At 47.9% G+C, this 26,139-nt stretch overlaps 1 protein-coding gene across 5 annotated transcripts in view; it reads left to right on the top strand.

Annotated features, from left to right (window-relative positions):
* LOC106730690 overlaps positions 1–26,139 on the top strand; it is a 494,581-nt gene that overhangs the window by 282,753 nt on the left and 185,689 nt on the right. Inside the window, exon 1 of one of the 5 annotated variants that reach the window (XR_004326176.1) lies at positions 12,379–12,448. The exons of the other annotated variants lie outside the window; for them this stretch is intronic. The gene's annotated coding sequence lies outside the window, so the exon portion shown is untranslated. Of the gene's footprint in view, positions 1–12,378; positions 12,449–26,139 lie in introns of those variants that run through there. 5 annotated transcript variants of the gene reach the window in all.

Genomic DNA, 26,139 nt, shown 5'->3' with positions numbered 1-26,139 from the left:
TGGTACAGCCACTTGAGAAGACACTTTAACGGTTTCTTACAAAACAGCACAGTCTTACCATAGGATCCAGCAGTTGCACTCATTGGTATTTACCCAAAGGACATGCAAACTTATGTCCCACAAAAACCTGCACATGGATGTTTATAGTAGCTTTGTTCGTAATTGCCAAAACTTGGAAGTAACCACCATGTCCTTCAGTAGGTGAGTGGATAAATGAACTGGTACATCCAGACAGCTGAATGTTATTCAGCACTAAAAATACATGAGCTATCAAGCCATGAAAAGATATGAGAGAATCTTAAATACATATTAAGTGAAAGAAGCCAATCAAAAAAGGCTACGTACTATATAATTCCGATTATATGACAGTCTGGAAAAGCAAAACTATGAAGATAGTAAAAAAAGATCAGTGGTTGCAAGGAATTGGTAGGGGGAGGAATGAATAGGCAGAACCCAGAGCATTTTTAGGAGAGCCAAAACACTCAGTATAATAGTATAACCGTAGGTACACGTCACTACATATTTGTCCAAACCCATAGAAGGCACAACACCAAGAGTGAGCCCTAACGTAAACTGTAGACTTTGGGTGATGATGTGAATGTAGGTTCATCAGTTGTAACAAATGTATCACTCTGATGAGGGGTGTTGATAATGAAGGAAGCAGTGTATGTGTGGGGGCAGGGATATATGGGAAGTCTCTGTACTTTCCTCTCAATTTTGCTATGAACCTAAAACTACTCTAAAAAATAGTCTTAAGAAGTTCTGAGCCCCTGGGAAGTCATAGTGAGGCTCGAGAACTCAAGGTTGGGAGATAGCTACATATGAAGGGAAGCAGGTCTGGAACTTGTGTTGAACTATGAAAGCTTCTGAACCGCTGTACACGATGGACCTTTAATCCCAAAGAACATTCTATTTATAAGAGATGTTCCGCCAGCAGAGGGAAGATCCCTAGAACCTTCTCATTGTGTCTTGCTCCTGGAGATGGGCTCAAAGGCAAAGAAAGAATGGAGACAAGAACCTTCAGCCAACATGATGCCCTAGTTGCTTGGGGGGAGGAGGGAGATTTTGCTGTTGATGTTGGGAGATGGGAGGCTGCTCTCTGAGCTCATGGCAAGAGCAGAGATTCCTTCCCTGTGTGTAATTTAGGGGCCTATGGAAGGCCAGGTCCTTGGATGAGGTGGCTGTAGGTGGGGATGCGGGACAGAGGATTCGGTCCTTGTGAAGAAACTTGAGTTCCTTGATTTTCCCCTCTTGGCCCTGGTCACCCTATCTGAAAAACCTGTGTGGATTGAAGATCTTGCACAAGTTCTAGCAGCCTGTGATTCTATAATTATATAAAGAGCTATGCCAAAGCATTTTTAAATAAATACTTCTCAGATGACTCATGTGAAGCTCATCTGAACAAAGTGTAACTCTTGAAATTTGACTCAGTCCATGGAAATGTCTGGGTCATGTCCTGCCTGCTCATGTTTACTCATCTTAACACTTAGAGAGGTCCTGGGGTCTCCTGAGTTCTGCCTTATATACATGAGTATTGCCACGGCCAACTGACCCCTTGGGAACTTTAAGAGGCTCCAAATTTCTTAGGGTGAAGGAGAGAGAAGCATACACTAAGGGTCATGGGATATTTCCTAAGAAAGAGAAATAAAGGTGCTTTTAGTGATCACTGTGGTTGTGGGAAAAGAGGACCAGAAGCTCAAACCCCTGAGGCTGATGCAGGATTTAAATAGCTCCCCTGCTGGGGAGCATCCCCTCTGACCACAGAGGACACGACCCTGAAAACCAGAGCGCTGTGAAATGACTCCAAAGTACATGACCTATAGGAAAGAGTCAACCCTTTAGATACTTTCTGGAACCCCTGAGCTTTGAGGGGAAGATGAAGAGTTCTAGGATGAAATGGATCTTTCTAATAGTTGGAATAATATTAGACTGCAAGAAGGAAAACAAATCAAGCCACATGGGTAAGAGAGGAAGGGCCCAGTGTGGGGAGAAGGGAGGAGTGGAAGGATGGAGGGAAGGCAGAAGGGGCTGCATGAGCAGAGGTCCAGGGTCAAGACCAGGCTCCGTGTGCCTGGGAAGCTACAAGCAGCTGAGTGTTTCTGGCACATGGAGTGAAGGGGAGGCAGAGATGTGATGGGCTGAGGCTGGAGAGGTAGGCAGGGGCCGGCCAGGGAGGGCCTTGTGGACCAGATCTTGTGAGGGGGTGGGGGTGGGGCGCCTTGCAGGGTATCAGGGGGGGACACGCCACGGTTCATAGAAGGTTCATGGCCCTTGTTCCTCGTCATCAGGTGCACGCTTGCTCTCTGTCTCCTTATTTCCACTGCAGCCACAGGCTCTTCACTCAAGGAATTGTCACTTCAAGCTGAGAACAAGCAGAACAACAAAATCTCAAGAGAAATCTGTGCTTTTCCCAAAGTGTTGCTTGCAGAGTGGGAGGAAAGAAGCTTGACACAAGATATTTGGGACTTTGGGGACAAACAGTATATTTTGCACATTGCTGCAGGGCATCAGGGTGTCCTCTCAATGCTTAATTACATCCTGTATGTTTTCTTGGGAAATGCTGAGACCACGGCATGTCTGCAGCCGGCACATGTCCAGCACTGTCTGACGATGCCATCCCCATCCCTGAATAGCAACCCTCAGAAGCAAGGCAGACTCCGTTACGGTCTAAGCAAGGGCTGCAGGAGATGCAAATAGGGTCAAAGGGAAAAGGAGAAACTCCTGTTGCTCAGTCTCACCGAACGCAGGAGGTGTGGCTGTGGCAGAACCTGTAGAGGTGGCCGGAGCCCCACGTGTCCAAATGTGTCTGAATCGGTGACTGTGAGGGAAAGCGCACCGTGCTGCCATCAGGTGTCTTCTGTTTCAATCCATTTGTCCACTGATGGGCTGTGTGACTTGGGGCAAGTCTCACTCCCTTTCTTGACCCCAGTGTTCCCATCGGAGGAACGAGACATTGAACTAGATGTTCCCTTCTTGCTCCAAACTGCTGTATATAGTCACCGGAAGGGTTCTTCCTCCAAGCCTGGGTCCTTCCGCCTAGTCTATCTTAAAGATGGTGTTTATTATTTATAACCAGCTATTTCCAAAGAGGATTTGAATCAGCTTACAATAAGAGATGTGTTTGCAGTGGATTCATTAAAAGGCAATTAATGATCAAATGTCATTTGATAGGTGGTGGTGATAGGGAGAAATATATCCCAGAAACCTAGGATGAAAATAGCTTTTTTAAGTGAGTCATGAAGGAGAGCTTTGAGCTGTCTGGCTGCCAAAGAGAAGGAAAGCCCCTGTCCTATGCTCAGAAGGAGCCCTTCACCATTGGAGAACTGGGTGTTTGCTGACACCTACGTGAGAGGTGCAGCAAGCACTTAAATATACAAATCATCAACAGCTCTTCTAAAAGATGCAAGGTACTCAAGATGCTCTACATGTGGCTTTGTTTATTTTCCCTCTCAGAGATTTCCATTTCTTTTGGCAGAAATGAACAGATGTGTCTCACAAACTGATGAAGGTTGACAGATTTCAGGTTCGCACTGGGCATTTTCTAGAAAGTGGGGGAAGTAAGCAAGGTCTGCTCTTTTTGGGGGTGGACGTGAAGCTCGAGCCTCCTTTCCTGAGGTGCTGACCCCCCTGGGCTCTGGAGGACCCACATCATGCATGGGATCTGAGCCTCTCTCTGGCCCAGCTCTCCTACCTGATGCCAAGCAGCCAGAAGGCAATCCTCTCCCTCCTCCAAACAGCTCCCCACGAGCCTCTCCAGCAGGGGCTGGAGAGGGGCCAGCGCCAGGCTTCTGAACGACTCTTTTCTCCTACTGACCTAGAAAACCCTTTTGGTGGGTTTTGAGAGTCTGCCTTCCCTGTTGTGAAGCAAGCTGAGAAAATGTCACGTCCTGAGTAGATCCTCTGCACAGCAACCTGTTGAAACCAGAGAAAATAAAAACTTTGCTTGAAAATGAGCAAGCTTTAGGTTCTGCAGCTGCCACATCAGAAATCCACGTGGGCTGCCTGAACTCTGGAAGAGACTGAAAACCATCCTTCAATCGACTGTGATTCTGACTGTGCATAAACTCGGGAGCTGCTCTGGGAACTGAGGGCTCTGAGACCTACTCTCTCTCCACTGCGTGTGCGGGGAGCTTACATTAAGGGTAATGTGAGATACGTGGGCACTCAGAAGCGAGCAGAATTTAACTCAGAGCATGGTGGCAGCGTTATGTGTGTGTATGTGTTTAACTTAGGGCTGGAAAAAAATGCTAAATGAAGAGCTCAGAACATCAGCTATATATCCATCCTTAATACCGTGCAACTTTTAAAGCTGCAACGGTTCACTTCAATCTAATCAGGCTGCACGCAGGATGGATGCTCCATTGAAAGGCTCAGGTGACCGCACACTCAGCATGGAAGTCGGTGGGGCTGGAGGTCTGGGCATCTTCTAACTAGGGTAGCCCAAGAACTCCAATCTTATTAACACTTCCCTTGCCTTTCCTCCTAATTTCCTCCTGTCCAATGACTGTCTTTCATCCCCATCATTAATTCCCTTTCTGACTATACAAATGCTGACTCACAGTCTCATCTTACTTCCTCTTTGCAATTTCCCTTGAGTACTCAAACCAGCAGTAATTGTATGATTGTAAACTCAGGGCAGCTCAAGGCTGACGGGGCCTTAGAGGACACTTCACTTCCGCCTCCAAGGGAAGGGGTTGCCTTAGAAAGTATCTCTCACTGGTGGCCCTCCAACTTCTGCTTGAATACTACTAGTGATGGGAAGCTCACTACCTTGTACTCAGGAACCTGTACTCTGGAACCAAATAGAGTTAGGTTTGAAATCCACTCTGCTGCTTTCTCATTGGTTGGTCTTTGGCAGTTTTTGCAACCTATCTAAGTGTCTTCATGTCTAAAGGGGAATTAGTAATACTATCTATTTGATTGATAGGGTTTTGGGCCTACCCTTTGTTTTTTTTTTTTAAATTGAAGTATAGTTGATTTACAGTGTTTCAGGTGTACAACACAGTGATTTGGTTATATATATAATATACTATTTTTATATATATATAATCTATATTTATATAAGATATTTTTATGTAATTTTTTCAGATTCTTTTCCATGATAGGGTCTTATAAGATATTAAATATAGTTCCCTATGCTAAACAGTAGGTCCTTGTTTATCTATTTTATATATAGTAGTATGTATCTATTAAACCCAAATCCCAAATTTATTCCTCCCGCCTTTCCCCTTTGATAACCATAAGTTTGTTTTCTATGTCTATGCGTCTATTTATGGTTTATAAATAAGTTCATTTGTATCATTTTCCACATGTAAGTGGTACATGATATTTGTCTTTCTCTATCTTACTTCACTTAGTGTGTTAATCCTAGTTCATCTATGTTGCTACAAATGGCATTATTTCATCCTTTTTTTGGCTGAGTAGTATTCCATTGTGTGTGTGTGTGTGTGCGCCACATTTTCTTTATTCAGTCATCTGTCAATGAACACTTAGGTTGCCTCCATGTCTTGTCTATTGTAAATAGTGCTGCTACAAACATTCAAGTGCATGTATCTTTTTGAATTAGAGTTTTCATCTTTTCCAGATATATGCCCAGGAGTGGGATTGCTGAACCATATGGTGATTCTATTTTTAGTTTTTTAAGGTACATCCATACTGTTCTCCATAGTGGCTGCACCAATTTATATTCCCACCAACAGTGTAGGAGGGCTCCATTTTCTCTACATCCTCTCCAGCATTTATTATTTGTAGACTTTTTGATGATAGTCATTCTGCCCAGTGTGAGGTGATACCTCATTGTAGTTTTGATTTGCATTTCTCTAATAATTAGTGATGCTGAGCATCTTTTCATGTGCCTGTTGGCCATCTGGATGTCCTCTTTAGAGAAATGTCTATTTAGGTCTTCTGCCCATTTTTTGATTGGGTTGCTTATTTTTTTACATTGGCTGCATAAGCTGTTTATATGTTTTGGAAATTAATCCCCTGTCAGTCACATCCTTTGCAAATATTTTCTCATATTCTGTAGGTTTTCTTTTTGTTTTGTTTATGGTTTCCTTTGCTGTGCTTAAAGCTTTTAAGTTTAATTGGGTCCCATTTGTTTATTTTTGCTTTTGTTTCCATTACTCTAGGAGATGGGTTTCCGAAAGGGTTTTGACCAAGGTTGTGTCTTTTAGAGGCTAACATCTGTAAAAGAGACTTTTATGGAAATTGTGTCTTTTCACTTTTAAAGAAGTCAATATCTATAGATAGCTGAACTGTGAAATAAAGCCAGCGTATCTACATAGACACTTACACAGACACATGTGCCACTCCAGACAGGTGCTACTGGGTTTGCTAAGGCTGCTGTGACAAAATACCCCAGGCTGGGAGGCTTGAACGACAAGATGTATCGTCTTGGCAGGGTTGACTCTTCCAGAGGCTGTGCAAGAAGGATCTGTGCAAAGCTTTTCTCCTTGCCTTGCTGACAGTATCTCCTCCTTGTCTCCTCACATCGTCCTCCCTCTACGTACATCTCTTTCTCTGTCCAAACTTCCCATCTTTATGACGACAGCAGTCATCTTGGCTTAGGGCCCACCCTAAGAACCTTATTTTAACTTGATTACCTCTGTAACCATCCCGTCTCCAAATAAGGTCACATTCTGATGTACTGGAGCTTAGGAGGCCAGCGTATCTTTTTGAAATAGGACACATCTCACCCCAAAACACTATGTAATGGATAAGGTACCAGGCTGGCTGTCCTGGGGCCCTGGCCTGGATGCAAATTCTATCAATGTCTGGGTGCATGATTCTGGCTGAGTCTCTGGACCTGCCTTTTGCCAATTGTGACATGCGTGGATTGACCAGAATGACCACTGATGTCCCTTCTACCCTAGAGGTCTATGGTTTGAGTGTCTCATCTGTTTGACAATGAACTGACAGAGATTCAAAGGGAAGAGTCTATGTGTGAGGCTCAGATAGTTGGGGGGGGGCAGGTATTTCTGAGTGAGGAGTTTTGTGCTGTTCAGTTGCCCTCAGATCACACCACCTGGATTGTAAGAAATGGATAGCTGCTTCCCATGGTTCTGAAAAAAATCTTTTCTTCCTGTAACATCCTGTTTACAATCCTGTTGCTTGGGGAATGGCCCTATTTTAGCTACAGTGCTGTATTTTGAAGGCCTTAAAAGCTCCATAAAGCAATGATTTGGGGCTGAGGTAGCTGAGGAATTCAGTGACTTTAGGAGCATATTTGTAGTATTTCATAAAAATAAATCAACTTTTACCTTTTATGGGAACAAACATTTTCAACTGGGAGAGTTGTGGTTTCTCTCCCCTCTACTCTAGTTCTTAGAAGAGTCTTGCAAAAATGGTACCCAGTAGAGTCCTTTGCGCATTTCTGCCTCTTGACGTTACTGTTGAAGACGTTGTAGGATGCTTTTATTTTTGTCAAGTGATAGTGTTTAAATGCTGATGCCTGTCAGCAGAACACCAAAGCCAGCAACCTATAATTGCATTAATATTAATTCTCATGTCAATGAGAAAGCCCCTCTGTAATCACCCATTATTTAACCCTGACTGCAACCTTTCCAGGACAGATGAGGACAAGTTGACAGATCTGAGCCATTGTGGTATCTCTCCATTTAGGGAAAGAGTGGAAGAGAATGGCAAGCCCCTCCATCACACGGCATGGTACTGGGCACACAACCAAGATTCTCATCAAAGGAAAGGGAGATTGGTGCTTTTTGCTGGATATAAGAATCTAGACTCCAGCCTGTGCTTCGAGTAGCTGATGTTTGTCAGATGTAACCAGGAGAGCCTGACTCAAAACAGCTGTACCCTGAATCGACTCTCATTCTGATCCACTTACTGATGCAGTGATGTGCTGGCCAAAGTTTTCTCTTGGAGAAAGTAACTACCTTTTGGGGTTGGGAACAAAGTGTCTTCAAGTGGAGGGACACTTCCATCACAGATCCATATAGTGATTGAGGGGGGAATGAGGGCTAAGGTCTAAGGTCTCCCAGTTAGTGCTTCCTTGGCCAGAAAACTGCTGTTTTGTCACATCTTGCAGGAGGAACAACACAGCCAGCTTCCCCCTTCCTCCTAAGGTGGAGGAGTGAGTGCTATGGAAATCTTGTTCAGCAGGGAGCGTGTAGGAAACAGTATTTTTCATCAGCCCGAATCTCAAAGCCTGGGCTATCTCTTGAGATGGTGAGAAATTTAGGCTGAAACTGCATTTTGCTTCATTCCTTTGTGAAGAAGTTGCCCATGGTATTGTCTTGCCTTTGTCAGGGGGATCTCTGGCTTGCTTTTCTGCCAGGAGTGGGTTCCAGGAGCTCAGACTGACTCAAAATCATCAGAAACCGAGGCCTCTGCAGTTGGAGCCCCTGGTGAGCCTGGGTCAGCATCCTAAATTCCAGGCCAAATTATGGCTGACTCAGCCTAGCTCACATTGCAGCTTGAAGAGTAATTGATGCATCATGGAAACCTCTGGAAAATATTTTGATCCGGGAAAATTGATTTTATACGTTCTAATGTGAAATCTTTTAGTAAGTGAAGCATTATAATCATGGTTGTGAGAACCTTTAAAAATGACAGGATTTCTTCTTGTTTGTGTTTATAACCAGGGAAGTTCCAGGGATGGGGCTTAGCTGAAAATTCTGCACGTGGAGGGGAGCGAGGCTGGTGCATGACTATATGAGACAGGGCTCCCTCGGGAACAAGAGGTGAGCTGGGTTTCGGGACTCTTCCCCTGAATTTGGGTTGAAGTAACCCTGTCCTTTCTATTGAGGTCAGGAATTGATTCCTTCCATTGCTTTACCTTCCATGACTTTTCTTTCTGAGGACAGGACAGAGCCCAAGCCTCTACCTCTACCTCCCTCCCATCTTCCCATAAAGCTCCTCATTGCTCAGAGTCTTTTATGGTCCATTCTTGTTCACTAATACATGTCTGTTCCTCTCTGAGAGCAACCAGCTGTCTTCAGCCATCAGTAGATCCTCCCTTCACCCCCCACCACTATCACTGTCTCTGTTCTTTGGATGTTGAGTCCCCAGACAGGAGACCTAGGATAATGTTTGGGGCTTCAGCCCTTCAGGGGTTCTATCCAACCACAAGCAAAAGCTGGGTTAGCATCCAAAAACCTTCCTCTTGAAGGCTGTGTCCTCTGCTCCCAGCTGCCCTCTAGGAAGACAGGTAGTGATGCTATTGACAGCATCCTGTCATCAAGGGTCTTCGGCAAAGAGCAAGCAAAGCTACTCTCCAGCATGCTGAGTCCAATTTGGTCACCCAGCAGGCAATTCCCTGCAGGGCCAACACGTGCCAGGCCTTGGGCCATGTGGCCGCTAAGCCTCTGTGCTTCCTCCTCTCAGGAACTCAGTCTCTTGAACAAGACAAGATACCCATGGGCAAAACTGCCTTATCTAAGACCTGAGATTAGCGTCTGCCACAGTGACTTCATGGCAAGGGATCCATACCTGTTTTGATGAATAATTAAATGAATGAAGTGCCAAATGGCTACTAGGAAGGAATTTCTAGGAGGAAAAGTGCTCTGAGATCTGGGGAAGGCAACAGAGAATGAGTAGAAAAAGCCGGGTTAGCCCTGCAAGGCCGGCAGGGGGTGAGCAGACAGAAGAGCAGGAGAGCCTTCCTGGCCGGAGAGTGGCCCCGAGGCTGGGAGGAACAGAGCGGAAGAGAAATGGAGCCAAATATATATGTATTTCTTTTAAAAACTATTTTAAAGTTTTCTTTTCCTCATTTTACTCTTTCCAACCCATTTTTGCTACTGCCCCCTACCCCCGCCTCACACTCTCTGATTTCTTCTTTCATATTATATATTTTTTAAAACCAGCTGGGGGAGTGCTGTATTTTAATGCCTCTCTTGCCTGCCAAGTTGTGCTCCCAAGTCCTCTAAGCTCCACATGCAGCCAGAATAACTTGAGGATGCAGCTCATTAATAATGCGCATGTAAATCACATCCTCTGTAGGAGGCCTGGAGAGGGGGGCTCTGCCCCCATCATCAAGCTTTCAGAGATGGCAGCTCACAAGTAGGACTGCCCCGTCTGGTCCCCACGGCCTGAAAGGCTGGAGCTGTCCACACAGGTCTCCCTGGGGTGGGGGGAATTTCTTTGCTGAAACTTCTTCATGCAAATGGGACCTCAACTATAGGAACTCGGGTCTCCCTGAGCATAGTTGCTTCCTTGCCGGCCTCTTCGTTGCATCTCTGTGGATATTTTCAGCTGGGGGCGGGGGATTTCCAACAGCATGTCACTGAGCATGAGGACATCCATTAGTTATAATTAAACAGGCTGCTGCATGATTACAAATGACTTTAGCACCAAAAGGATTGTATAGACATTCAGAGCCAGAATAGCTGTCTTCAGACGACAAATCGGCCAGGATTGCTTCCCGAGAGCACATGCATCTTAAATCTATTTCAGAACAACATCCTCAAGCCTTGGGACCCTGGGAGCATCTCCTTACTTTTTCCAATATTTGTGAGCCATTTTCCTCCCTGCTTCATTCTGAATGCACTTGTATCATCCATCTCGGGCTCCCTTCTAGGAGGTGAAGAAGCCTGCTGTTCACAGCAGGCTTTCCCTGTGATCTGGCCACAGTCAGTGCCCGTGCCCCTGCAGGATCCAGGGAAAGCCCGAGAGCACACATCAACTCCTCAGCCCTTAAACTGGAAATCTTTAGGTGGTCTCCCCGGACAGCCCTCCTCAGGCAAAGCCAAACCCGCCTTCTGCCCTCGCGGTTAAGCATACCATGGATATCAGCCTGGCTATTTTATTTTTCAAAAGATTGTGCTGTTGTGCCTTTGATATCCCCTAGACCCCAAGTAGGCAGTGTTTCACTAGACATCTTGAAATAGAGACACAAAATTTGGGGGAGGACGGTGAGGAGTCTCAAAAGTTTAACATAAAAATAAATTGGGAGAGGACTGATGGATGAGGGGAAGGCTCCCTGAGCAGACCATAGGGAATCAAGAGGAAAGACTATTATTTATTTAAGAGTCCAGCACAGAATGAGCAAGACTGTGTGTTAGTTTTCGTGCTGGCCCTTTGCATGAGGACAGCCTGGGGCGATGGTCCAGAGTGCGACCATCATTCTGTACTTGATTGCCTGGCTTGTAATCTTAGCTTTACTGCTTACTAGCTGGGTGACCTTAAGCAAGTAGCTTAACTTCTCTATGCCTTAGAGTTCCCATCTGTAAAATGAGGGCTTAGAGTATTACCTACCTCCTGAAAGTGTTGACAATTAAATGAGACAATTGGCTTAAAGTGCACAGAATAAGATCTGTACCTTGTGAAGGTCTGTTAGTTCCATTACCTCAATGTTTTCCCATCTTTAGACATTATTATCCCCCCAGTTTTGCTACAATCATGCACCTATGTATTTACTTAATATTTAAAGACTTTGTAAAACTTAAAAAAGTTGAAGTATAACATATTGAAAAGTGCACAAAGCATAGATGTATAAATTAATAAATAATCATGAAATGTCAAGAAACAGAACAGGGTAAGAGCCTCAGAAACCTTCCTCATGCCGCACTCCTGCTTCTCTAGAGGTGCCCCATTCTGCCCCTCACACTCTGTTGTTTGGTTTGCCAGTGTCTGCTCAGTTAAACACGTAGGGTCAGACAGTGTGTATGTTTCCGTGTGCATCTGACCTATACTTCAGGATTGTGTTTGAGGGGATCTCTCTGTTGTTGCACATAGCTGGGTTTATTTCTTTTCCCCTGCTGTGTAGTATTCCATTGCACGAATACAGCACCCTTGTGTATTTATTCTGCTGTTGTTGTTGTTTACTTATTTTTTTCTGCTGTTTATGGACCTTTGTGTTGTTTCTCATTTTTGGCTATTATGAATAATGGTAGTATTAACCTTTTCATACATATTTATTAAAGTACATATATGCTGACCATATATTTAGGAGTATAATTGCTGGGTTATGAGACATGATGTTCAACTCTAGGAAGGAGTGTCAGATAGGCTTTCCAGTGGTTGTACCATTTCATCTATTTTGTCATCTTTTTATTGATCTAGTAGAAATTCCTTGTATATTCTGGCTATAAGCCCTTTGTTGGTAACAGTGTATTACAAATACCTTTTTAACTCTGTGTAAACTTAGTTTAAATTTTAGATTTATCTTAAGTAATAATATTTGTGAAATTGAGTTTGATAGTTTTTTTTGTTTGTTTGTTTTGCTGAAAGATATTAGATAAAAGTTTGCCCCTGCTCCAACCTAAAATTATTTCCTCTACTACTGATAGTGGGCCTTATCACCCTTTAGGAATTCTCCATTGTCTCATTTAATCCTCACAAAGAACCTCTTTGGTATCCTGTTCTTATCCCTGTTTTCTAGGTTTGGCACTGGAAACACTGAGAGGTTTCACAACTTACCCAGAGACACAGCTGACCTGAGGACCCAGGTGTAGTGGCTTCCAGAGCTCAGCCTGTTTCCATCACATGGCTGGTCAGCAGGCGATTTTATCATCTGTTGTACACTCTGGATCCTTGAGAGACCCTCTGCATCCCCACAGAGCCTTGAATGTGGTGAAGCCTTCAGCAGCCATTTGGGGGATGGATGGATGGATAGGGCCAGTGGATGGATGGATGAGTTGGTAGATGGATGGGTGGATGACTTGGAGGGTCAGTGTTTTAACAAAAGCTCCCTGCCTAGGGAGGAGCCCAGGACCAGGCCCTGGGTGTCTGCAGCCTGAACTGTGACCCCACAGCAGCCCTGCTGTGGCCCTTCCCTCCTCAATGGCTTTCGAGTGGAGAGAGATAAAACTAGACCTGGAGCTGCGGTGAGGAAGTGGCAGTCCCAGCCTTCGTTGGGGAGAGGTGTGATCTCATCTCCATCAGTGCAGGGGCTGTTCTAGGAACTCTTGCTTGCGGAGGAAGCAGACAGAGGAAGTAGGTCTGCCTACTCCCATGACTTGTTAAGCCAGCTCTGTCTACATGTCAGGACCAGGGTTCGGATGTGGGCTCTCCTTTGGGACAACTTTCATACCTTGGTTGGGGGGCCATTCTCTGCTCCTTCTCTGGGCAGAGAACAGGCAGATTCAAGGATCGGTTCCCATGTTCTTGAGACCCAGTGTGCTCAATCTCACCTCACTCGTGCTCTCCTGTGCACAGTGGAACTTGTCCTTGTTCACGTGAACATTTGCTCGCTCTGTCCCAGGAGCTGAGCCGAGTGTTTCTGTAGAAAGGATGGTAAATTGGATTCTGCCTAAAAAGCACAGGTGAGGATTCCCACAGGGACAGCTCTGCTGGGGATTGGGATGGGGTGATTATGAACGTCACTGTTCCCTGGCTTTAAATCTCTCTTGAGGTATTTGTTGAAACTTTGTTTATAATAAGTAGCTACTGGAACCTCTTCCTATTCTGAGTGCTGGTGATGTGCTGTTCTGGACTCTTTCTGAGCACTTCCCTGGGAAAGTGCTTGTTGTATTTAATAAATTGCATTGATTTATTGCATTTATTGACCCGCTGAAGCACTCTGTATTATCAGAGGTGATAGTCTTCTTAGGAAAGCAGGGAAGGTCTCTTCATTAGCATCCATTTTTCTATGAGGCTTTGGAGGGTGAAATACCAAAATGCATGGTGTTCATTCTGGTGATATATTGAGCACCATCGGGGTGAACAATGGCTTCGGTATAAATCAGGTGGAAGGAAGGAATCGAGACCATTTGCCATAGGCTTGCAGGAGTTTTCATGATGAAATGAGCAGCTACTTTTCTTTCTTTCGGTTATGACAAGCTCCTCTCTTAATTTTCCACGAGGGAGTAGCAGCAGGCGGAAGCGGCTCTTTAGGGAGAAGGATCCCGCCACAGCCAGATCAGCCTGGGACTGGTTTAGCGCATCCCACTCACAGCGTGTGATGTGACAGCAGGCATGTCACTCGCCCCTTCTGTGCCTGTGCTTTTTGTCTGTGTTAGTTTGTGCCCCAACCTCACAGTGACAAGCTTTCTTCCTATCCCTCTGCTTCCTGCCCCAGGTCCAGCCCTGGATGAGACTAGCTCTGAGGCTTCCTGTATACAGCAGACCCTGAGTTTCAGTGAGAAGCCCAGATGAACCCGAGAGAGACTCCAAGAACCTAAGAGCATTGATCCTGGACACTTCCCCTGCTTTCCCAGGTTCTTCCTCAGGCGTCTCTCTTCTTCCTGGAGAAGCCTCATAGAGTCTGGTACCTGCTTTAACCTCACAGAGGATGCTGTGAGCTTAGGATCCCCACCACTGGGAGCTTTAGATTCTGACAAGTGCGAACCATTTGCCTTCCTTGCAGATGTGTCCATTGGGCACCCAAAGCTGCGAGGATCTTTCCCTCATGTGGCCAGAAGCAGTTCCCTCTCCTCACATGCTCACAGAGAACATGATTCTGCTCCAGGGGACCTCAGGCCAGCATCTGTGGGGATCAAGGACAGTTCTGAGTTTGAATCAAGTCCCAGACTGTGTGACCTTGGGCAGATTACTTAGTTTCTCTGAGCTTCAGGTCCCTTATTTGCATAATGGGTATAATAATGCCAAACTCAAAAGATTATCGCAAGGACTAAATGAGTCAATGTTTGCCAAGTACTTAGCAGTGTCTGACACATAATGCCTGTTTGAACAATGCCAGCTATCATCATTAGCGAAGTTTCTCTAAATGCACATTAAGCAGACTGCACTCAAAGTTGGGGCCCGCTATGTGCCCTGCTAACTGTGGGCTCTGAGGGTAAAATTGTGAACTGAGACTGACACGCCCCTGCCTGCAAGGAGCTTACTGTTTGGTGGATGAAACTGGCAGTGAAACAAGCAGTTAAAATACAGCATGAGAATTTCCATGGGTGGTGATGGTGGAAAGTGAGTGGGTATCACCGATCATAACAGAAGCATATCGGAGGGGCCTCTAATCTCATCTAAGATCTGGTATCTGCCCTCCCCAGGCTGAGTGGAGCATCTAGAAGTTGACCAGGACAGGAAGAGCTAAGGAGAAAAGGCAGTGTTGGAAGCCTTCTATTTATAGATGAACAAATCGTTCATAAAATCCACACCCCCCACCCCCACACCCTGGCTCACCCTGGCAAGGAAAAGCCTCCCACTCCCATTATGTCACGTGGCCCTTTAAAAACTATGTGTGATCATCCTGATTTCTCAATGTCTTTCTTCCCTGCTGGAACGGGCGCCCCCTACAGGCAGGGCTCAGGGATGTCTGTTACATCCATAGCACTCAGCACAGGGTTAGACACTTTTTCATAGCTCAGCAATATTAATAAGTTAATCGAGATGGAGCAGACACTGAGAGTTGCCACACTCTGTCCTTTCGGAAATACCCTAGGTCTTTGACGATCTCGTTCTTCTCCCCTCCTCCCCACAAGCTGGTGGCCGGCTCACGGAGGGGACGCCCTGGGCCCTTCTGACTGCCAGGGTTGGAACTTGAGCTGGGGGTTGTGTTCATCCTGGCAAAGCAGCAGCCAGCACCCCACCCCCACCCTGCAGCCACTTTCGGCCCCTTTGCTCTGGCAGTGGGCTCCTCCTTCCTCAGGGCTGCCCGTACTTCCTATCTGATAATCCATGCTGCCCTTATCTTCGGAGGAAATGCTGCCAGTGATGTCACATGCTGAATCGATTAAAAGCAGAACTTTGAACTCATCTGTCTGGAGAGGTCTCTGTAGAGTGAATCACTCGGTCCTCCTTTAATGTGGTCCCGATGCCTGCAGGAAACCCCATCGCAGAAGCAATCCCTGTTGTAGGGCCAGGATATCTCGCGTTTTCACAGATTGGCTACGGCAGAAGCCGTAGGATGTATTTATCTGCAATGAGATCACCTTCTTCAACCAACCCTCCCCTCCCAACTTTTGTTTTTAGCTTATTTCAAACAGAAAGACCTCCAGAGTTTCTTTGCTTTTCCTGTTTTTTTTTTTAATCCAATTGTTGTTACCATTGTTGTACTTTCTTTGCAGAGAAAAATCCCCACCAGATGGATGTTTGTATCCATTTTAATCTTCCCAGCCCTCCCTAGGTGGGAAGTGGAGATTCATGAGCTGGTTTCTTAATTCAGGAAGGAGCTAGGAAAGGGAGGAGTTCAGGAGGTGTGTGATCAAGGGCTGGGTTTATACTTTGGACAGTGGAGGATTCAGGAGTTCTGAGGGAGACACATGTGGTCTAGAAAGGCCAGGGAAGACTCCGTCAAGAAAGTAGGACTGGAGCTGGGTCTTGGAGGAGGAAGAGGCCAGAGATGGGATGGGGTGGGGGTGCTTTTCAGTGGGAAGAGGAGAGGCAGCTTGATAGAGCAGATTGCTGATGATGAGCATGTAAGCCCATGGAGAAGGAAGCAGGCACTGCCAGAGGTACAGGTGGGCAGATTGGCTAAGTGGGATGGCTGGAGAGCAGACAGAGAATGCTGTGTCTGATGGTTAATTTATGTGTTATCCTGGCTTAGCTATGGTGCCCAGCTGTTTGGTCAAATACCAGTTTAGATGTTGCTATAAAGGTATTTTTCAGATGTGATCAAAGTGTAAATCAGTAGACTCTGAGTAAAGCAGATTGCTGTCCATAATGTGGGTGGGCCTCACCCCATCAGTTAAGGCCTTAAGACTGGAGGTTTTCAGAAGAGGAAGGGATTCTCTTCAAGACTGTAGACTGTACCATTGACAGCCTGCCTGTGTTTCCAGCCTGCTGCCCTGCAGAATTCAGACTCAAGACTGAAATGTCAACTCTTAATTATCAGCCTACCAGCCTGCCTTACAGATTTCAGACTTGCCAACCCCCCACACTCCCAGGAGCCAATTCCTTAAAATAAATCCCCCTTTCTCTCTGTATATCTACTTAGATCCTTGTGTCTCTCTGGAGAACCCAGGCCACCACCCTGAGAAGACCTGGGGCTTTGCTGAGTGATCATAGTCCATAGTCTAAGGGTGGCTTTTAAAAACCAGGCTCCATTCGCAGGATATCTGAAGGCTAAATGTTGAGTCAAATTCTGCAACCAAGTTCCATGCCCATAAGACTCTACTTAGAAAGACTCATGCAAAGGGAATCACAGGGACTCTTTAAACTGAACCTTCCTTGAAGACATGTGACAAGTGTGTTGGGTGGAGCCTGGCTCACTGCCAGTGTTTTCATGTCTTGCATGGAGTTGATTTTAATTGACAAGAAGTCTCTCTACCAGTGGACATTTTCTTGTTAAAGCTGATGCTCTTGCATGCAGCAAAAAGATTGCTTTATTGGCAAGCAAGCCTTGGATATTTCCAAGTTAGCTGAGTGAGAAACATCCCTCCTGAAGGCCACTGTGTAAGTGAGTCCCTCAGAAATGTGCCCGAGCTGTCAGGTGTGGGGAGAAATGTCTTTAGTAAGAGTAGGTCATGGAATGAGACTTCCCCACTGCAGCATGGATGGGCAGAGAGGATTTCCACAAGGACGGTTCTTAAGAATCTCTGTAAAAATGCATGACTCCATCTGTCTCCTCTCTCTTCCTTGGCTTCAGATGAGCTGAGCCATTTAAAAATTCCCCAACTGAAGGACCCTAGGCACCAGAGGAAGTGAGGAACAGATTTTCAATTTGGCCTCGATTTGCATGATTTTTTTTTTTTTTTTTTTTGGCAGTTGAAATCGTTGTCTGAACCAGAGGCTGAAGATGGGTAGTAGGTCTCCCCCATAAGAGGCAGATTCTTGATTGGTCTGGACAGACCGCTGGTGCTTTAGGTGTGGTGCTCCAACCTCAGCTTCTGCAGAGAAGGAAGAGATGGCAACGGGGGAGGTGGAGAGGAAATGGATGATCAGAGCAGCTCCCAGGGGGCCAAGGAAGGACTCTGCATTCCCAGTGAGGAGCCAGATCCACCTTGTCTGTCCCCAGAGCTGCTGTCTACTTACTTCCAAAGGGGTGTCCTCTAGGGGGACGTCTCCTCTTCTGTGAGGCTGATGGATTTTTCTTCTGATGGGCTGCCTTGTAATTTTTCACAATTACAGGATAGTGGGGACCTCAGACAGAGCCTGGGGGTTCTGCTGCTGTGGGAACTAGAACGTGGCCCTTCAGAGAGAGCTGCAGAATTTCTATAGAGGAGGAGTTTAGAGGAGGCCAGAGGACATATGTTGAGGCTCCATATGTTGATAATTTGGGATGTCATGAGTGATGGTGGGGCAGGTAGTGCTTGGGAGGAATATAGAATAATAGTAGTAATAATATGATGATGATGATGATGATGATAGCAAACATCTACTGAGTGCTCATTCTGTCCCAGGCACTGGCCTAAGACTTTATTCATAATTCGACGCATAATAGCAACCTTACGAGGTGCATTTGTTAGTCCCATTTTCAGATGAGGAGAGATGTTGAGAAACTGCCTGCCTACCTAGCCAGCAGGTGGTGGTCCAGCTAGGTCGGGACTCAGGCGGTCTGGTTTAGAGCATCTCTGCACATGCTAACACTCCCCCTAACCTGCCTCTTTGGCCTTGACACCGTGTCCTTTTCTCCAGCCTAACGTGTGGGCCAGGTCCCCTGAGAAGTCTGTTATGCACCAGTGTGGACCTTCCGGGAGACTGCTGCAGCTGGGGGTCAAGGATCTTCCAACTCAGAAAGGTGTTTCCCTGGAGCCTTGTTCAGACCTTTCATCCTGCCCCAGTCCTCTCCAGCCTCCCTCCTCTTGCCGAGTCAAATCCTGCTGCGCAGCCTTGGAGGCCTCAGCTCTGGTCCCTCCCACTCACAGATGGTGTGCGGAGGGCTGCCTCCTCCTAGGACAGTGCTTTTTGGAAAGAAGTTTCAGTTTGTTGATCTGGCAAGCACGCTGGATTCACAGTAGAAATAGCAATGTAAACCTCTAGCCTAGATTTAAAACATTCCAGTCCCTCAGGGTGGGCAGGGATGTCCAGTGTCCCCTGGGAAGACAGTGAGTGATGGACAGGCAAGTTCAGACTGAGCTTCTCGACCCTTCCCTGTGGGGGCAACCCTTGTGGGGGCAAACCCACCCCTGGGATCCGGATCTTGCTTGCAGCCCCTCCCACTGGGCACAGAAACAAAAGGCCAGCAACCCCGGTCTGGGGGGGGTACCCGTGGGGAGGAGGTGAGTGCGGTGGGGGTGAGGGCTGGGGCGGGAGGCCCAGCCGGGGGCCTCTGCCGAGTCCGTGGAGAAGCAGGCCTTCCCCGTGCTGCTGTGGCCGCTCTGTGCAGGCAGTGCCCGCCCCTCAGCCCTCGGGCAGCGGGCACTCCGGCCTCACCCGTCGGCTGCCTTCTTCATTCAAGAAGGAGCCTTTGCCACGTAGGCACGAGGTGGGGGGAAATGGCCGAGAGGCCCGTAATTAAAGTGGTGTTGACCAGAGAGAATTAAATTATGAAAGTGATGAGACCGGCCCCTAATTAGAGCCCACTGGGCTGCAGGTGCTCGGGCAAGGCCGGCGGCATCCCCGCAGGTGGGCAGCGCTCGGCGGCCAGGGCCTGTGGCCACCGTTCAGCCCCTCATTTTACCAGTGGGAAGACCGAGGTCGGGGATGTGAAGAATTGCTCCTGCCGGGTTTCCGGCGACCTGACCCCCAGGCCAGGGACCCTACCTCAGCTCAGGTTTCTCCAAGGGCTTCACATTGAAAGAATCCACCTACCTGGGGATGCCTGGCTGGTACTTGTGATTGTATTCATTCATTCATTCACTCATTCATTCGTTCAACAAACGTTTATAGAGAGCCTTCCATGGGCTAGAGACTGTTCTGGACACAGGAGAGAGCTGTGAACAAAACCAGACAATTCTCCCTCTCATAGAGATAGTATTGGTTTTTTGGTTTTTTTGTTTTTTTTTTTTTGGTTGGGGGAAGGGAAGGAAGACATAAACACACAATAAATAAACATTGTGTCAGAAGGTGGAGAAAATGCGGACAAGAGGGTGCAGGGTCCCCTCTGCGGGCTGTCTCTGGTCAGAGAGCGGTGGCAACCCTTGGGCATAGTAAGGGTGGTCCAAGACTCCCCCCTTGGCAACAGCCCTCCCCACAGCCTCCCCCCACTGTTAAAGGGCAGGTGGTAGACTGGGAGGAGGACGGAGTTGGGGACCACAGTTCCCAAGCCCATGTGAGCGGGGCCCAAGGGGCAGAGTTCAAGGGCCGGGGAGAGTTCTGGGCGGTGGAGTGACCTGGCCAGGTCAGGGCAAGCTTCCTGGCAGAGGGAAGGCCGGGCTGGGCCTTGAGGAAGTGGCATTGGGGGAATTTTGGAAGGGCAGAAGGAAGTCTGGGGTAGGAAGTCTGGGGTAGAACTCCCCAGCTCGCTGGGGAGCAGCGTGCGGGAGAGGAGGAGGTGAGGGATGAGACAGACGTAGTTTAGGAACGGCCTTGAGAGGCGAGAACAAGCTAAGCTGGTTTTATCTCCCACGCGTGGGGAGCGCCTCGTGGTTTGCAGCTGGCGGGTGACATCGGGAAGAGGCCACTCTATAAAGGTCCCTCTGGCAGGTGCAGGAGTGTTGTGTTGGCAGCAAGAAGGCATCTGCGATCCTGAGCAGTGATTGTGGGGTGGAGATGGGATGGACGCAGAGAGGGAGGAAGAGCCACGGGACTTGATGCCTGTGCTCCAACTTCCTCCATCTGAGCCTGTTTTTCTAAGTTTTGGCTGGACCCGCAGCCTTCCGTTTCGCTGCTCTGTGAATGTGGCCACTTTCCAGGATGGGGAGAGGAGAGCTGAGTGCCCAGGGACTCTCTCCAGATGTTGAATCTCATGCTCTGACTGCCATACGCCCCCGCCCCATCTCTGTTTCTGTCTCTGCCTTCCCTGAGTCTGGCTTGGACTTAACCAGCCCAAATCAGGCAGAACCTGGGGGACAATTGGTAGGAAAAGCTGGGGTTAGCCCAGGGCTAGAGAAGATGCACACTGATCTATTCCTGGAAGACCAGCCAGGATGGGGGCTGGGGGACCTTGGTGTGCCGAGTCATTACAGTGCAGCCAAGAGGCCCCAGGCAGGTCTGGGTCCCTGGAAACCAACAGAGACAGCATGGGGAGGTTGAGGCACCAGGACCGCTCTGAGGATCTGACTAGTCTGGGTCCTTTGGCTTGCTGCAGCCTGGCAGGGGCTCTTAAAATTTTGGAGTGGAGGGGACCTGACCCAGTGCTCAGTGTCCCTGTCCCAAGAGTCATCACCTCCAGCCTGGGCTCCACACTGGGTCTGGGAGAGGAAGCTTACCGAATGCCCCTGGAGGGATCCAGACATATGTTCCCCAAGCCGCCTGTGAGCAGACCTGGGCTGGCTGTGAGGAGGCTCTGGGCACTGCTGGGGTCCTAAAGGGAACGTCCCATGCCTGCCAGAGCAATGGCTGCTGTCTGAAGCTCTGGACTAGCCTCAGTCAGGAGATCACAGGGGGACCCAGGCTCACGTGGAGTGGAGAGTAGCCAGGTGGGGAGAGCAGGTGAAAACTGGAGGCTCAAGATGAGAAGGGACCCCCATTTCATGGCAGAACAGGGGCTGGAATCTTGCCCTCCCTCTCCTAGCCCCCCGCCTCCTCCTTGACTCCCTGGGGTCTTGAGTGAACTGGGAGCTCTCAGTAGGCCAGGCCGGGTCCCCTGCCCTGAGTCCGAAGGCCAGCAGTCTGAGGCTGGGACTCTGCACTGACTCAGCCAGGCAGCTCTGCTGGGCTGTAGTTGGCTTCCCCACCCTCTCTGTGCAGACTGAGGTCTTAATTATAGTGCTCATAACCAGAGAGGAGCTGCTTGGAAGCACTTGTCATTTTGTTTGGGGATAACACACATGAAGCCTGGAAAATACCTGTTAGATCATCCCGTCCTGCCTCTGCCAGTGCTGGTGTGATTGCTGTCGGATCTCTCGGGTTTGCTTCAGCCTGCGACTCAGGCGGGCGGTGGCGGCCGGGCTGGGCCCCCTCCTTGGGAGCTCTGATCTCACTTTCCGTGTCTGCCTACTCATGTTTAACCCATGGATCTGGCCCTGCCGGCCTTGCTCTCTCGTGTCCTCCCAGAGAGCATCGAGCCCTCCAGCCCTGGTCCACGGAGCCCCCACTCAGTTGTGGGGATTCAGATGATGACGCCCACCCACTGTCCACAGTCAAGAGCAGTGTGAGACATGCACACAGGTAATTCCGATTTATGGCTCAATGTGGGTGCACCATGAGAGAAGGACCCGTGTAGGTTAGGGCAGAGAGAGGTCACCCTGGGCTCTGCTTGTGGGGATGCCTTCAAGGAAGAGATGGCATTTGAGCTGGGGGAGAGTTGATTAGGTGGAGAAAAGGGAACCTACCTCCCCTTCTCATCCTGCTGCCTGACCGGGCTCTGCTGAATGTCTTCTGTCTCCCCCTCATCTTCTTGGTCATCCCTCTAAATGATGGGAGGGACTGGCTCCCTCTAAATTTGACCTTTGCCACCTCCATCCTTTCTGTCTCCCTCTTGTCCTCCCACCTTTGGTCCATTTGAGATGCAGTGGGCAGGCAGGCTGAGGCTGAGGCAGAGGAGTTGGGTGACCAGCCTTCAGCCTCCCACCTGCAAAATGAGGGGTGAGGGCTAATCTCTCTCTATGAACCCTTCCAGTTTGACGTTCTAGGAATTTCTAAAGCAGAGAGCCACTCGGCGGAACCAGGATCCAGAGGTTGTGGCCTCGTGTCTATTTCTTCCTCTTTATAATTTCAACCACCACCACTAGCTGGGCAGCGCTCAGATCGGCATCTTCAGCACAGATTCCCCACCTGAGCTACAGAAATATCTCTCCCGCTGCTCTTTCCTGTGTGGGCCTCTGGAGGTGCCTTAAAATCAGCCTGTCCAAAGAGGAAATCGCTCTATTTTACACCCTTGCAGTCAGGACGCATGGGCATAGCACACTCACATACTCGCCCACTGCTAATCATGTAACTTTCTTGCTTAAAAGCACTCCACCAGGGGTAACCCCAGAGAGCTGGGCTTGGTGGGGCATGGGTCTTTTGTGACCTTCCCACAGTCTCATCTATGAAGACACCCCACTTCCCCAGACGCGGGGCTGCAGCCAGATTAACTGCTGAGCACACCCTGAGGTTTCGCGTTTCTGTGTCTTTGCATGTGTTTTCTCTATATAGAAGATTGTTTTCCTGCCATGTTTCCTTCCTATTCATTTGTTAAAACCCAACTTACCTAACACCTCTGGGGTGAAGCCTTCCCAGACGTCACTTGTCCCAGTTAATCGTTCCCACTTCCTCTTTTCTGTCCTGGACCTTGTGAATACAGTCATAGCACTCATCAATTAGCTATGATCAGTGTACTGGGCACCCCATCTCCCATTCATCTTTCGGCTCCGATTTTCCCTAGCACAATGCATAGCACCTATTAAGTGCTAAGGATTTTGTTTTTCAAATGGAACTGAACTGAGTCCTAATTTCTGACCTGTGGGACTCACAGCCCCTTGACATCTTGGCTCTGCCCAAAATCAGAAGGAAATTTCCAGAGAGCCCTGCAGTGGGGACCAGCCATACCAGTCTGTGTGCTTTCTGCTCACTGCCTGCCCTGAGTTAGATGTTGGGTGTTTTCTTGTTCTCAGGCTAGAGTGAGCCCTTGAGCTGACCCAGAAGCTCCGAGCATTTCTCACCTAGTATGACCATGCATTTTGCCTCCCCTCCTTATGCCTAGAGATGAAGGAAGAAATACAAGCTCATGTTACAAAGAGTATTTCCCTGGCTTACCAGCTCTGCCTCTCTCAGCTTGCGCTCAGAATGATTTCTTAGTTCTCAGCTTTTATTCCTCTGATCAAAGTGCCTGAGGCGGTGAGCACCAGGAGGGGAGGCACGAGCATTTCTGGCTCAGTCTCATGCTCCCCTCTTCTGGGCTGAAGGAAGAACCTGTAGCCTAGAGTTCTCCAATGAGGTGGGTGTGGCCTGGCTCTGGAAGGGTCTCCAAGGGCTTAGGGGGCCCGCCTGCCCTGGGATGCTACCCTGCCTCCACCTGGAGGAGATCAAAGCTGCCAGTACCCTTCTTTGTCCTCCCTTTCCCATTCTGTTCACTCAATCGCTCTTTTCTCTCCAATGAATTCAATGCAGAAAATCCATGAGCAGGATTTCTCTCTTCAAAGGATCAAATAACCTTTCTTTTTTTTCCCCCCTTTTTAATTTTTTTTTCCCAAACTGCAAAAGGAAAACATGCAAACACACAGCGTTAAAGGTGAGAGAAAGAAAGAAAAGTTGCAGCAAAGTAATTTCAACTTGAGAAGTAGAGCAGTTGAAACCCAGAAAAAAAATGTACACTCAGCGATATGGTCCGCTCCTACGAATTAATTAACCCAGAGCACTGTGTAATTAGTGTGAGGGGTAGGGAATTGAGCGGCTCCCACTATCTCTCACCCAGTTTAGAATTATGTTCACAAAAGAGTTTTCTCTTCCTTCCCTGAGAGGGTTGGAAGTGCTGCCCCGTGGGTCTGGAATCAGCAGGTGCCTCACGGCTAGAGACATATTTTGGGCTGGACTTAGACTCCGAGGAGGTGGTCTTGCGGCAGCACCCCACCCCCCACCCTGACTTCTACCTCTGTGCATGGCCTAGCTGGGCCTTCAGAGTTGGGGTGGAGGCCACTCTGCTCTGCTTCCAGAGACATGGACCCTGAGGAGCCCCAGAGCCCAGCTCTCCTGGCCTCTCAGTCCTGCCCACCATCCCCTTCCTGCCCCTAAGCTGCGTCTAAATTTTTAAGCTTCTGGCTTTGGCTGTGAATGTGGGTATTTATCACCTCTTGAGGAACTAGGAGAATTCAGATCTGTAAGGTGCCTCGAGAGCTATAATTGACGACACTGTGGCTGACAGGGGTCTTTGTGGCGGGGGCATGCTTCCCAGGGGTCATGGTGGTGGGGGCGGGGCAAACCAGCTTTTCCCTCTTCCCCATAGACTCTTTTGGCATCTATGAACGTGCTCTGGACTGAATGTTTGTGTCCTCCAAGCTCATATGTTGAATCCCCCATGTTATGGTATTTGCAGGTGGGCCTTTGGGAGATTATTAGGGTGGAGCCCTCATGAATGGGATTAGTGCCCTAATGAGAAGAGCTAGGAGAGAGAGGCGCTGTCTCTGCGAGGTGAGGTACAACAAGAAGGTGGCTATCTGCAGGAGCTTCCTCACCAGACACTGTCTTGATCTTGCACTTCTCAGCCTCCAGAACCGTGAGAAATGAACCTTTGCTGTTTAAGCCATTCAGTCCGTGGTATCTTGTTACAGCAGCCCGGACTAGGGTGGGAATCATTCTTAGCGTGTTTAAAGGCACAAAATAAAATTTATGGGATTACAAAGGAAATGAATTGTATTGACATATAGTTATCAACATATAAATAAAACAGATGTGTGGGACAGTCATATATGTGCTTCTTTATTAACTCATTGAAGAGCATGATCTCCTTATGGGTTGAATAACTGACAAATGTCTGAAATAACTAATATGTTGAGAAATCTGCAACAATCATAATATACTACAATATCTGATTTCTGCTTTTGAGAAATCATAGGCATTGCTTAAACTACTTCAGTTTATTGCCCACATTTGCAGTTGAAGGAAATGTTGTAGTTCAGTTAGAGGTTAGTGAAAATAAGGGTAGACATTTTCTCCACGCAAGTTCATTGACTCTCTGAATTCCTTTGGATGAGTCACTGCTGATGAATGAATGGTTTTCTTATGACCGTAAGTGAATCATTTGCGGCTTCTACTGAATCCTTCTATAAATTCCTTTGCTTGTGGCGGGGTCTTTGCCCCCTCTGGGGACTGGAGGATTGATTTCCTGGAGTCAGGAGTCATTGAGGGTTGTTATTGAGAAATTGGGGGATCAAGAGGATCAAAAGGACAGAAATGACAAGAGAAGCATCCGTATTATATGTGCACGATAAGCAGCACTAGGTTGTTGGCCTGAGCTGTGGGCTCAGGGTGAGGACATGTGCTTGTGCTGCGCTGTGCTTCCCAGAGCGGGAGGCTAGATGCTTAAGGGTTAAATTGGCAAAAGTTTGATGGAGGGATGTGGAGCCAGGCAGGATGCAAGGAGTAGGCCTTGGGGCCTCTTGGCAGTTCAAGATCTTCTGGCTGCAGGGCAAATGCGGGCTCTTCCCCAGCTCACCAGCATAAGGGACGTAGATCGGTGATGCAAGCGTATGGATTCTCAGATGCACCTGCTCACGTGGTTTGAGGTCCTGCTCTTCCATATGTTCTCCATGAGCCAGGCATCAGCGTTACCATGTGTACTTAAAACATTTCCACCCACTGGTCCTTTATTTCCTCAACAGCTTC

Source organism: Camelus ferus, chromosome 15 (genome assembly GCF_009834535.1).
Source record: "Camelus ferus isolate YT-003-E chromosome 15, BCGSAC_Cfer_1.0, whole genome shotgun sequence".
Taxonomy (NCBI): Eukaryota; Metazoa; Chordata; class Mammalia; order Artiodactyla; family Camelidae; genus Camelus; species Camelus ferus.
Note: the sequence above shows the minus strand (reverse complement) of the source record. Positions and strands in the feature narration are given on the sequence as shown.